We start from the raw sequence: 13,832 nt of genomic DNA on the forward strand, positions 1-13,832 counted from the left end.
CTAACTACCCTCCTAATTAAAAATTAGTCTTTAACTTTCTGTAATTCCTTTAATATTTATATTATCAATACATCCAAGAAGTTTGACCTGTTTAAAAGGCCTAATTATAGAAAAATTGGAGTTTAAAGGAAAATTAATTCTTGGAATTTCCCATTTTTCACCTTTTACTTCAAAATATCTCGAAAAATACTGGAGATACGAAAAAAATGATAAAACACTAAATTGTAGCTTTTTTAATAACTAAAAGTCTTTTGTACATAGATTTTCATTACAGCGAACAGTTAGCGAGATATAGCTGTTTAAACCTCTATTTACGAGCAAACACTCCCTTATTCGAGTCATTTACACCCACCCTTATTAAAAACTAAGGGATCTTACTCAATTGAGTTTACACAGTCTTATAATTCTTTAAAAATCCTACAGAGTCATTTTTGAAAAAACTTTTTATCGCCAAAAATGAAGGAGCTATGTTTATAAACGAATTTTTTTTTTTTCGAAAAATTCGGATAGTCCGCTTATGGATAATTCTCAATGTACATATGTATAATACCACAGAACCGGTTCGTATACTGGAAGATGACTAAAAAACTATTTGTATTTGTATTTGAACATATTTATAAATTCGTATTTTTATGTAAATAATTGTTTTTGTAATTCTTTAATTCTACTTTATTTTTCTGTATAGATCTATTAAAATATCAACTTATAAAAACTGTAATGTTATTATGGGTGGTTTTTAAGGGTTGAAATATTATGATATTATTTCCTTAAGTATAAAACAATCATTATTTTACCAATCAAAACCAAATTTTACCATTATTAAAGTTTACAATGTGTTTATATAATTTTTGGCAATAAGGGGTAGTTTACACACCTAAAAATAATCAACGCCCTTAAGCATGATATAGAATATGAAGTACAGGGCGAGATGATCTTAATCCCAAATTTTTATGTAAATCGATGCAAGCCGAAATTATTCTTTTAGGATAAGTAAATTTTTTATATATAGCTCCAACGAGGGTGGTTTTAAGGGTTGAAATATTATGATAGTATATCTTAAAGCATAAAACAATCATTATGTAACTAATAAGAACCAAATGTTGACAATATTAAAGTTTAAAATGTTATTTTATAATTTTTTACCATTAGGGGTAGTTTTCACCCTTAAAAAACCAAAAGCGTACAACGGCTCAATATAGAAAATGAACTAGAGGGTGTAATGAGCCTAAACCCAAATTTTTGTACAAGTCGATGCTGGATGAAAAAATTGCGAGGTTTTGCCATTTTCCAGCTTCATTTCCTCGACTACAAGTGATTTTCTGATGCACTCGAGTAACTGCAAAAATCCCCGCTTGGGCTCTCCTACCATTCTAAACAAATTACAACAATTTTCAAACAGCATTTTGGATGGGAGTTCAATTTGTTCAAATTGTTCTATATGGTCCATATAATGTTCAGAAAAAAGTCACACCAATTTGAGCGTCGGGTTTGGGGGGGAGAGGGGGGAGAAATCTGCAAATTCGTAGTTTTTTACGTTTTTCGTCAATATTTCTAAATCTAAGCGGTTTAGCATGAACAACCTTCTATACAAAATTGTTCTACATTAAATTTGAAATAAAAAAGGCCGTATGCATAACCCTTCTAAAATGAACGGTTCCAAAGTTACGGAGGTAGCATAGTATAATTGGTCCAAAAAATGCCTAACCCAGACATTCAAAGTAAAAGTTTTCCTTCAACGCCAAAATTGTTCTATATGGTCCACATATTGTTCAGTAAAAAGTTACACGATTTTGAGCGTCCGGTTTGAGGGGGAGAAGTCGGTAAATTAGTATTTTTTTTAAGTTTTTCGTCAATATTTCTAAAACTATGATTTAGCGTAAGGAATGTTCTATAGAAAAATGTTCTACATAAAATTTAAAACAAAAAAGGTTCTATACATAACTGTTATAAAATCAACGTTTCCAGAGTTACGGGTCTAGGACGTTTCATCGCCGCCGTTTCGATGCCGCCAGTTTGATGCCGATGCCGGCCGATTCATCGCCAGTCAATTAATCGCTATCTGATATATTTCCGAATTTTCGACAGTTACAATTATTAGTTATTTTTAGTATTAATTAGGAATTCTAGGAAATGCGAGATATGACGGCGATGAAATGGACTGGCGATGAACCGGCGGCATCGAAACGGCGGCGATGAACCGGCGGCATCGAAACGTCCCATTCCGCAGAGTTACGGAGGGTGAAAAGTGGAGGTTTTCGAGACTTTTTATATTTACCGATTTCTCCCCCCTCTCCCCCCCAAACCCGACGCTCAAAATGGTGTGACTTTTTTCTGAACATTATGTGGACCATATAGAACAATTTGGTGTTGGAGGATAACTTTCACTTTGGATGGCTGGGTTTTTGGTATAGTTATATCATAAATATTGCCCAAAAAATATAAAAAGTATCGAAAACCTCGACGTTTCACCCTCCGTAACTCTGGAACCGTTGATTTTATAACAATTATGTATAGAAGATTTTTTGTTTTAAATTTCATGTAGAACATTTTTGTATATAACATTGTTTACGGTAAAGTATAGTTTTAGAAATATTGACGAAAAACTTAAAAAAACTACTAATTTACCGGCTTCTCCCCCATCTCCCTCTCAAACCGGACGCTCAAAATGGTGTAACTTTTTACTGAACAATATGTGGACCATGTAGAACATTTTGGTGTTGGAGGAAAACTTTTACTTTGGATGTTTGGGTTAGGCCTTTTTTTGGACCAGTTATACTATACTACCTCCGTAACTTTGGAACCATTCATTTTAGAAAGATTATGCATAGGGCCTTTTTTATTTCAAATTTAATGTAGAACAATTTTGTATAGAAGGTTGTTCATGCTAAACCGCATAGTTTTAGAAATATTGGCGAAAAACTTAAAAAACTACGAATTTACCGATTTCTCCCCCCTCTCCCCCCCAAACCGGACGCTCAAAATGGTGTGACTTTTTTCTGGACATTCTGTGGACCATATAGAACAATTTGGTGTTGAAGGATAACTTTCACTTTGGATGTCTGGGTTATGCCATCTTTTGGATCAACTATACTATACTATAGAGTTATAGAGAACCGTCACTGGACGGTACCTTACCCATATTAATTGACTTACATACCATTTACTTATTACTTTGTATAAAGAGTAGATTGTAGAGATGCAGTGTATCAAATAAAAAAAATATGTGGTAATTCATACAGAAATGTTTCATCCGTTCCACTCAAATTATAAGGAAATTAATGTCGCACATTAGAGCCCAGGCTAATTCGCATCAAAGTGCCTGCTCCACTTGAATTATATTTTCAGAATCAGTAGGTGCAACATGGCAGTGCGTTAGGATCTGGCAGCACTAGAGTGGAGCTATTTCACTATTATTATTTATTTACTTCAAATTATTGTAAAAAGTGTAAATGATCCATTGCTATGTTTTCCAAAAAGTGCATCCTAAAATATCGTAAAAAGACTTTCCAAAATCTTTTTCAGACCGTATATTAAAACTTTAGTCCTTTATCTTTAAAATTCTGGGATTAGGTTTCTTAAACGGTATAAATAGGGGAGTGCATTTAGATTTTAATTTCGGAAAAAATCAAACAACATAAAACTTTTTGTAATTTCATTAAGAAATGTTTAATAAACAACATATCAAAAAGTTCTACTCGAGAAGTGGTTCTTCATTTTTTATTAAACAAAAGAACAGCGAAGTTAGATGTTTTTTTAAATAACTCCGAAAATATAATTTTTAGAAAAAAACTGACTTAACCATTTAAAAATTCAGAAAATTTTACAAAAAAAACCTTATATAAAGATTTTTCTAAAATTAAATCTCTAGCTTCTGTAATTTTTTATTTATAACGCTAAAGTCACCCTTCTCACACACATTGGCGCACTGTAAACTAGCGTTGGAAGAAGTCCACGGTTGAGTTTTTTTAATGTAATTCTTTAACTAATGAATCAGAAATTTTACAAATTGGACACGAAAGAAGATGAAATAAGCTATCTTATGGTTGTAATAAAAAGAAAAAAAATGTATGGACATAAGTACGGTGTGGGCGGAAAATGAGCCTTACATGAATTTTGTTTAAAAATGATTTAAAAATGTGTACCTAATACAATTTCACTTATAAAACTCTCAAATTGGCACAACTTACCTACCAATCATCTTAATACGATGTCTGATGAAATTTAATTCAAATAATACGATGTCTCAAAAAATGTAATTTTTGAAAACTTCGTAGTTTTACAGAATTCTCACCAATTTAAGACAGTATTACTCAAGTTTGAATAAATCTAATACAATTTTTTTGATATTTTTTTAAAGCTTAAGATGGAGTCTTTAAAAAACACTGAATTATTGTGGTTTAAAGATGAAATAAATAATTTTTTTTTGAGAAAACTAAGAAATATAACAAAAATGTAATACAAAACCGAAAATTACCAGCTGAAAAAATGTATATACAGAGTGATCAAAACTTTTTCTGTAAAACTTACCTAAAACACATTTAATAATAAGCTTCAACAATAACAAATGTTCAACAAAAAAATTTTTTTTAGCTCTCATACAGTATGTCTGCGTAACTTGGAACCTATTGATAACTTTTTAATATCAGTTTTACGAAAAAAAGTTATTCTTTATAAAATACTCTGCATCGTATATAACATAAGATTCAACCATCAAATATCAAATTTTGCTAATTTTGTACGAGGTATGTAAAAAAAATGAATTTCACTCAAGAGTAAAGTACCTTTATATTTCACAAAATCGAAAATTTTTATAAATGAAAAGTTGTTTGGAATTAAAAACTATGTTCCAATATGTAATCATATCCTTCTAATCGAAAGTTTGTTTTTTTTAAATATTGTTTCAAATTAATTATACACATCATTAAATTTTTACTTATTAGGTATTTATGATAACTGTTTTGTTATTAATTTTATGACGAAAGTTATTCTTCATAAATAGCTGTGCATGGTCTAACACTTAATATGCAAATATAAAATATTATATTTTATCAATAATATACGAGTTATGTAAAAAAATATATTTCGCGCAATAAATATGTACCTTTATAGTTCACAATATTTAGATTAAAAGAGTGTAATTGCATATTGACACATCGTTTTTAATTCTGAACAACTTTCCATAATAACAATTTTCAGTATTAAGAAAAATATAGGTATTTTACTCCTAACTGAAATTTTTATTTATTGACATATCTTCTAAAAAATTGATAAAAATTGATATTTTATGATTGCATTTAAAGTTTTACAATATGCAGAGCTTTTTACTAAGAATAACTTTTTTATTTATGATCCCATTGCAACAATTTTTTGAAAAAGTAGAAGCACAATTTTCACATCATTACGAGTAAGGCCGAATTTAATTAAGAGCGAACGAAACGATTCATATTAAGACCAAAAAAATACATATTTTGTTCATCAATTGAAAAATTATTAAGATAACAATTTGTTAACGTTTAGTTATCCGGCATTTTGGATCTGCCATTTTATAATTTAAATTATCAAAATTTGATTCAGGTTCAGCAACCTCTCAAAAATATCCACATATATGTAAACAAACACGTTATATAAAAAAAAATTGGATTTTACAACTACTTTTTAAGGATTTTTAGGAAAAAATCCGCCATTTTGAATTTGCAAATTGTAATGTCAGATTCGGGTTCAGCATAATCAAAACTAAAATAAAAACATTTTTTATCAAAATATAATGTTGAATTCACCCATATTCTTAACATTATTTATACAAAACAATTGTTATTGTTTAAACAATTTAATAAACAATTAGCGGCGAAATTTGTGAGTAGAACTTTTTACTTTAACATATTTATAAACTAACAAAAAAGTTTTAGAAAAATATAACCTTGTTTGATTTTTTTCGAAACATTGTATCTTTTCGTTCTAATTGCACTCCCCTAAAACATAAACCAACAAGCTATGAATGTAGAAAAAAATAACGAAGTTCGTTCCTAATTATTGTCGTTAGAAAATATTTTTTACAAATTTGTAAAGAAATGCCCGAATATGAAAAAATATTCTTTCCCGGACAATAGCAAAGGTTGCAATGTTTTTGCAATTAAGTTTTACAATATGGAAAAAAGTTTTTGGTAAGTATTTTTAAATTAGTTTGATGTAGGCAATTTTTAATTTTTTACTCTCTTTGTATTTTATGTTATCCGTAGAAATTCATTTTTTTCTTAGTTATGTTATTACAAATAAAAAGTTGTTGGGGAACAACAAATTAATTAAAAGGAACAGAGCACATTGCAAAATTTTGATGCATGTCAAAATTTTCAATGTCTTTTAAATGTATTAATTTTTTTCCTGACCAAACTAATAAGTATTTTAAAAAAATTTAAACGCATAATGAAAGCATAATGAAAGACTACTGTATTACCGAGGGCCCAAAGTCCCTTAAATAAATAAAAACTTTCTTTCGAATCAAATATTTGCAATTAAAAATCACATTACCTTTTATTTCTTATTTTCACCCCTGTAACTTATTAAAATAAACATTCTAGAAATTTCTAGGGACTTTCTGCACTTGTTAATAATGTAATCTTTTATTCTGCGTTTAAATTTTTCAAAAATATTTATTAGTTTTCTCAGGATTCAAAAAAATTAATACACTTAAAACAAATTGAAAATTTTGACATGCGTAAAATTTTGCATTTTGTTCCGTTCCCCTTAAATTCTAAACTAATCGATGAATAACCCAAAAATTGAATTTTTAATGATTTAAAAAGTCCACCAAACCCACTACAGAAAACAAACAGATCTGGGTTATCGACGTCCATAAAACTCAAAAGAATTGTCAGATACCTGGCCAGATTAGAGTCACGGGAATATATTATTTCTGGATTAATATGCAGAAGTACAAACTTTCACATTTCAAATTCCATTACTTTCTGAAATAAATCTAATGTACTGTGGACATGAAACACCATGTATGATTTCGTGCTTACTAAATCGATACTTTGTTTTCCACCCTCATCTTGTAGTGTAGGAATCAGAGGTTGAACCTCGCCAAATGAACACAAGTCCGGTTTTATTTTTTTTTTCTGCTATATCAAGGGGTGCTTATTATGAGTCTAACTTTCTTTTAAAAAATTTCGCCCTGGAACCCCCTTTTCATCCCTTTAAAGGGGGTAATTTGTAGTTTTTGCGAAACGTAGCCCTTCCTCTACGTTTTGCAAAAAATTACTTAATAGTAAAAAGAGGACTATATTTCATACTATTTATTTCCCAAGAGCATATGTCTATCACCCACCGATTAGCGAGGGTGGCGATGTTTTTAAAAAAAAAATATTTCTCCATAACTGTAATGAAAATCAAGAAGGAACCCTGCGGCAATTTTTCACAAATAAGTGGCTGATTTTTTGGTATAGGTTTTATTTAAGGGCAATTGCCCATGTTTTAATTACAGGGTGTTACATTTGAAAAAAAACCCTTTTTACACCATCTTAACCGCTTACGCTAGAGTAGAAAAACTTTCAGCGATTACCCATGTGTAAAAATTATTTACAAATTTGTATAATGGATCCCCATATTTTCCCCGAAACCACCCAAAAAAGGAGAATTAATAAAGAAAATAATCAAAAGTTGATTTGGGGCCACCACTGTGGCTTTAGGGTGCAAAGAAAGTAAAATATGCATAGGACATAATGTGTAGCAGACAGTGTGTTCTTTTATTTTCCATAAGTACGTTATCAATAAAAACAAAAACTGGAGCCCGGCAAAACATTTCTGAGGTTTACGGAGCCACTGTGCCGTAACGGTTGCTTACACGAAAAAAATGCGTAGGACCTTATTTGTAGAGAAACTAGTGGTCATTATTTATAATAAGTTTTGTTTAAAAAAAATGTATACGTAATGAGAAAATCGTAAAAACATGCTCGCCAAGGGATAGGGGTAGTTTCTGCAGTATATTTTCAAGGATAGGAGTAGTTTCCGCAGGGATTGTTGCAATAACCATTTATATTTATGAAAAACCCTAGTGATCGAGCATATGCCCATATTGGTCAAAAGGCAAAAAAAATTTTTTTTAACCCTCCATTTTATTTATTTTTGGCTACAGGGGTTGCATCAAGAAATCGCTTTTGGTGTCTATGCATGGGTAATAAGAACGTGCATAAAATGATATATGAAGCATTTTAATAAAGGGCATGGTGTGTGATCACTTTCTTTATTAATTCTTCTTTTATTTGGGGTGGTTCCGGGTAAAAAAATGGGGGTGCATTATACAAATTTGTAAATAACACCAGTACATGGATAAACGCTGAAAGCTTTTATACTCTAGCATAAGCGGTTCAGATGGTATAAAAAGGGGTTTTTAAAAATATAACACCCTATAATTAAAAAATGGGCAATTGCGCTTAAATGCAACCTATATAAAAAGATCAGCCACTTATTTGTTATTAATTGCCGCAGGGTTTCTTATTGATTTCCATTACATTTATAATTTTGTTTTAAAACATCTTTTTATATGCTGTCCGGAAATAGATATTAGGAAATAAGTCCTCTTTATTTTGCTATTTAGTAAATTTTTTAAAAAAACGTACAGGAAGGGCTACGTTTTGCAAAAAACACAAATTATTCCCTTTAAAGGGATGAAAAGGAGGGTTCCGGGTGAAATTTTTTAAGATAAAGTTAGTCTCATAATAAGCTCCCCTTGATATACCAGAAAAAAAAAATAAAACCGGACTTGTGTCCATTTTGCGAAGTTCAACCTCTGTTTCGTACACTATTACACTATTTCATTTCTTATACATACTACTAGAAATAAATCTCTGGCAAAGGTGTTAATTAACTGAGCGTATAAATGTCTTAATTATGTGGTAATTCATACAGAAATGTTTCATCCGTTCTACTCAAATTATAAGGAAATTAATGTCGCATATTAGAGCCTAGGCTAACTCGCATCAAAGTGCCTACTCCACTTGCATTATATTTTCAGAATCAGTAGGTGCAACATGACACTGCGTTAGGCTCTGGCATCACTAGAGTAGAGCTATTTCACGGCCGTTGTTTCCAGGACCAAGACGAATACTACCAGAACATTTATTGCAATTTCCGAAAGAGATTTGCAACTTTACAGGAATTATTTGCAATTGAGACCACCGCATATCAAACGTAAACGGCTATTTATTTTTTTTTTAATAGGAAGTGTTCAATCCAAGAAGTAGGATTACATTCTGTTAAAAAAATTCCTAGCAAAATCTCCTCTTATCTTAAATTAGAAAATGCAGGCGAGTTCATCGGTCACTGCTTTCATCGAAGCTCAGCAACTGTACTTACTCGTATATGAAGGAAGTGATATTTTAAATTTAAAACGGCACGGAGGATGAAAATCCTCTACTGTAGCACAAGAATACCTTGAACATTTAATGAAAAACAATATCAAGCAAAATCAGTACAAGATATGCCAAAAACAATATACAGGAAACTAATTTTGTTAATACCACTACAAAAAATATAACAATTCCCAGCATTGCAGACACATCTTTCCTTTACATATTTAACAGTCACAATTTATTGTACATTTAAAATAAATATTCAAAAGTAATGTAGCTATTTATTCAGTTTATGCAGTTAAATTCAATATCTAATTTTAGTATATGTATTAGGTCTGGATCCCGCGTATGAAAAAAAAGTTGATTAATAGCAAGCTGAAAATTGGTTAATAGCTTAAGGGTGTCTAGTCGGACAAACTTTGATATATGGGAACACTGGAACAGGGGAGCTTTTAACTGTGGAACATGTTAAAAATTTGGAACGGTCAGACCATGAAAACGGCACATGTATTTTGTCCGACAGAACAGACTTAAACTCTCCGAAGAGAGATTAAACTCTCATGCAAAAATCAGACTGCTATTTATCATCAAATGGGCGTTAAAATGAGTGGAACATGTAGAATATGTCAAATGACAGGAATTATGACAGGTGATAAATAGCAGTCTGATTTTTTCATGAGAGTTTAATCTCTGTTCGGAGAGTTTAAGTCTGTTCTGTTGGAAAAAATAAATGTGCCGTTTTCGTGGTCTGATCGTTCCAAATTTTTAACCTCTTCCACAATTAGAACTGCCCCTGTTACAGTGTTCCCATATATCAAAGTTTATCCGACTAGACACCCTTATGCTATTAACAAATTTTCACCTTGCTATTAATCAACTTTTTTTTCATACGCGGGATCAAGGCCTATAATGTTAATCATTTGATTATATAAAGTAAAATAAAATAAAGAGTTATAGGTCTGGATCCCGCGTATGTAAAAAAAGTTGATTAATAGCAAGCTGAAAATTTGTTAATAGCTTAAGGGTGTCTAGTCAGATAAACTTTGATATATGGGAACACTGGAACAGGGGCAGTTTTAATTGTGGAACAGGTTAAAAATTTGGAACGGTCAGACCACGAAAATGGCACATTTATTTTGTCCGACAGAATAGACTTAAACTCTCCGAACAGAGATTAAACTCTCACGCAAAAATCAGACTGCTATTTATCACCTGTCATAATTCCTGTCATTTGACATATTCTACATGTTCCACTCATTAAAACGCCCATTTCGTGATAAATAGCAGTCTGATTTTTGCATGAGAGTTTAATCTCTGTTCGGAGAGTTTAAGTCTGTTCTGTCGGACAAAATACATGTGCCGTTTTCGTGGTCTGACCGTTCAAAATTTTTAACCTGTTCCACAATTAAAACTGCCCCTGTTCCAGTGTTCCCATATATCAAAGTTTATCCGACTAGACACCCATAAGCTATTAACAAATTTTCAGCTTGCTATTAATCAACTTTTTTTCATACGCGGGATCCAGACCTATTAAATTTACATCAAAGTGTCGGTTTTAAAAAAATATTGTACGTCACGCGACCGAAAATTAGTGTTTTTCAGGTCGAGCGTCGAGCCAAGCAGATTTCAGGGCGAGCCGCAGGCGAGCTCTGGAAGATTGGCTCGACCTGAAAAACACCACTCTTCGGTTTTATAACGTAAATAACTATTCCCTGGCTAATAGCGAAAAAGTTATTCTACTTAATTGTTTATAAACAAAAATTACAATGTTCTTGCAATTAAGTTTTGCAGATATTGGATTTTTTACGTATTTTAAATTCCTCTGATAGAATAAATCCCCTGTCTCTCTCTTGCGTGTTTAAACCGTAGAATTACTCTAAGTACATGCTTGTTTGATCGTAAATTTATTTTTATATAATATTCTACTATTTTTACTACATTTATATTATAAATGGCATTTTTATGTAATAAGGATGACAGATGTACTCACGTAGTTTTAAATGTTAAGGTGATACAGTAGCGATCTACAGCTAGCCAAAACGCGTTCCAAGATTGCGGCTATAATTTTGTATATTTTTTCGAGATATTTGGCACACTTATTCGTAATATAATAAAGAATGGCGGTACAGAGCCCAATTTGAAAAATATATTAATATGTGGAAATTACTCTGTAATTAAATACAATATTAAAAAAACGAGCATGTACCGCCATTAAGAAGAACAAAAAAATAAACTTTCTTCAAATAAACTTTTTTATCCGATGCCTAGATTTTGTGCCATTTTGGAACTACTTATGAAATAAAAAATTTTAGTAGTTCCAAAACTACTCTATTGGCAACAACAGCGTTTTTGCAACTGAAAAAGTAGTAATATTAAAAAAAATAATTAACTATCTCATAATCTATTGAATATTTTTCCACCAAGTTTTTTGTTTCATATTGGCAACATTACGCAACTTCTACAAAATAACAAAAATAATTTACACTGATAAAACCATGATCCCCTCATACAAACGGTATTTATATTTTCTTGAAAATATCTTTTGTTTTCACTTAAACTTAGGTGTAAAATTTGTTTCAACCTGTATATTTTTATTTACGTGTATTGTAATTTTATGTGATCAGCATAAAATCAATACTTTGATTCCTACCCTCATTTTACATTACTTATTTCATTTTTTATACTAATAGAAATAATCTCGGTCAAAATGGTTACTTAACCGAGTGAATAAATGTCTTAATTATGTGGTAATTCATACAGAAATGTTTCATCCGTTCTACTCAAATTATAAGGAAATTAATGTCGCACATTAGAGCCTAGGCTAACTCGCATCAAAGTGCCTACTCCACTTGCATTATATTTTCAGAATCAGTAGGTGCAACATGACACTGCGTTAGGCTCTGGCATCACTAGAGTAGAGCTATTTCACGGCCGTTGTTTCCGGGGCTCCGGAGATGTAGGAGTTCGATTCTTCTCGACGCCCGTCGGCAAAATCCGGGAGTCTAGCTCTGCCGTCCGGGCGGAGCCATGCAGTTCTCGTGATGACTCTAACGGGAGAGGTATTTGACTCTATCGGCTCAACTATCGGTTATACACGCGGCTCTAAAACCCCACATTGACAGCTCGCACTCTGCGCTAATCTGTGCGTCTATAACAATTCAACAACGATCAGTGGCTTTAATGTTAATGTTAAGTGTTTATTAGTGTAACTTGGTGTTATGTAAGTGGTTGTTATAAGTGTAACGCACAAAATTAAAAAAAAAAACGTGGGAAAAGCAGTTTGAGAACTTGAGGTTACTGATTTAAAAACGTGTTGCTTCTGACTGTTTAAGGTAGAATTAAGGTAAATTATACATGTTTAAAACGTTAATTATTAGTTTAATAAATGGTTAAAACTACAACGCTAGGCAACTTTTAAATGTTACCTAGAATGCAAAAAATCTTGGTGTCAGAAAAATGTATAGGTTATATGAATCAAAGCCATATCTAAGAATGTTATTGGCGAAGGGCTAGTAGTTGTCCGTTTAAAGTAATTGGTTCATCTGGGGCAACATTACATAGTTTTGACCCCAACATGCCGTTAGATGTACCTAAAAATTTCGCCCGGTAGGGACATTACGTTATACCACAACTGGGAATAAATTCATTTGTGGGGCTTACTAATTGGTACAAAATGGCTAAAGAGCAAATAGTGGAAGGTTAGTTTGTATTTTGACATCCCTTGAAAATGTCTTTTTGATATCTACATTTATTGGATAATCGCGTCAACAGATTTTTAAACTTATACTTGTTGGTGCAAAATGTACTTAGCGACCGATCAAAAAACCGACACGAAGGAACAGTAACCTTCATGTAATTCATTATCATTATTGAGTCTTTAGTCAACTGCTGAACATAGGCCTCCTGTAAATAATTTCATTGTACCGATCTTGAGTTAAAATGATCATAAAAAGCATAAAGCAGAGAAAGCTGCAGTATTTCGGATATGTAATGAGAGGTCCCAAATATACGAATATACAAATATTTGTGGGTTGTCACAAAATATCATGCAGAAAAAAATAGCAGGCAAACGCAGTCCAGGACGAAGAGGAACCTCATGGTTGAAGAACTTGCGAGATTGGTATGGTGTTGATACAAGCATGCTATTTAGGGTGGCAGTGAATAAAATTAAGATAGCTATGATGGTAACAAACGTTCTGAAGGGATATGGTACACGAAGAAGAAAGAAGATCTTGAGTAATCTGAACCAGTTTTGCTGGACGCGCTTGCTGTCGTCCGACCATCTTGTTGGATGACGTCCTCGATTGCGATGAGCATCGTGTCTTGGTTTCCATTCTAAATTGTTTTTGGTTAAAATTCTATTTCTGACTCTAGCAAAATGTCCCGCCCAATTAAAGTTGTTGTAGTTCTTTTAACTGCGTCCGTTACACCAGTTCGTTCCCCTATTTGATTTGAAACTCTGTCTCTGAGGGATATATTCCATAT

General features: G+C 31.9%; 1 protein-coding gene across 1 annotated transcript in view; it reads left to right on the forward strand.

Annotated features, from left to right (window-relative positions):
* The first annotated feature begins 12,394 nt into the window (after nucleotides 1-12,394).
* The window catches only part of LOC126883809 (uncharacterized), a 579,873-nt gene continuing 578,435 nt past the window's right edge, over nucleotides 12,395-13,832 (forward strand). Inside the window, exon 1 of the mRNA XM_050649479.1 lies at nucleotides 12,395-12,690. The gene's annotated coding sequence lies outside the window, so the exon portion shown is untranslated. The remainder of the gene's footprint in view (nucleotides 12,691-13,832) is intronic.

Source organism: Diabrotica virgifera, chromosome 4 (genome assembly GCF_917563875.1).
Source record: "Diabrotica virgifera virgifera chromosome 4, PGI_DIABVI_V3a".
NCBI lineage: Eukaryota > Metazoa > Arthropoda > Insecta > Coleoptera > Chrysomelidae > Diabrotica > Diabrotica virgifera.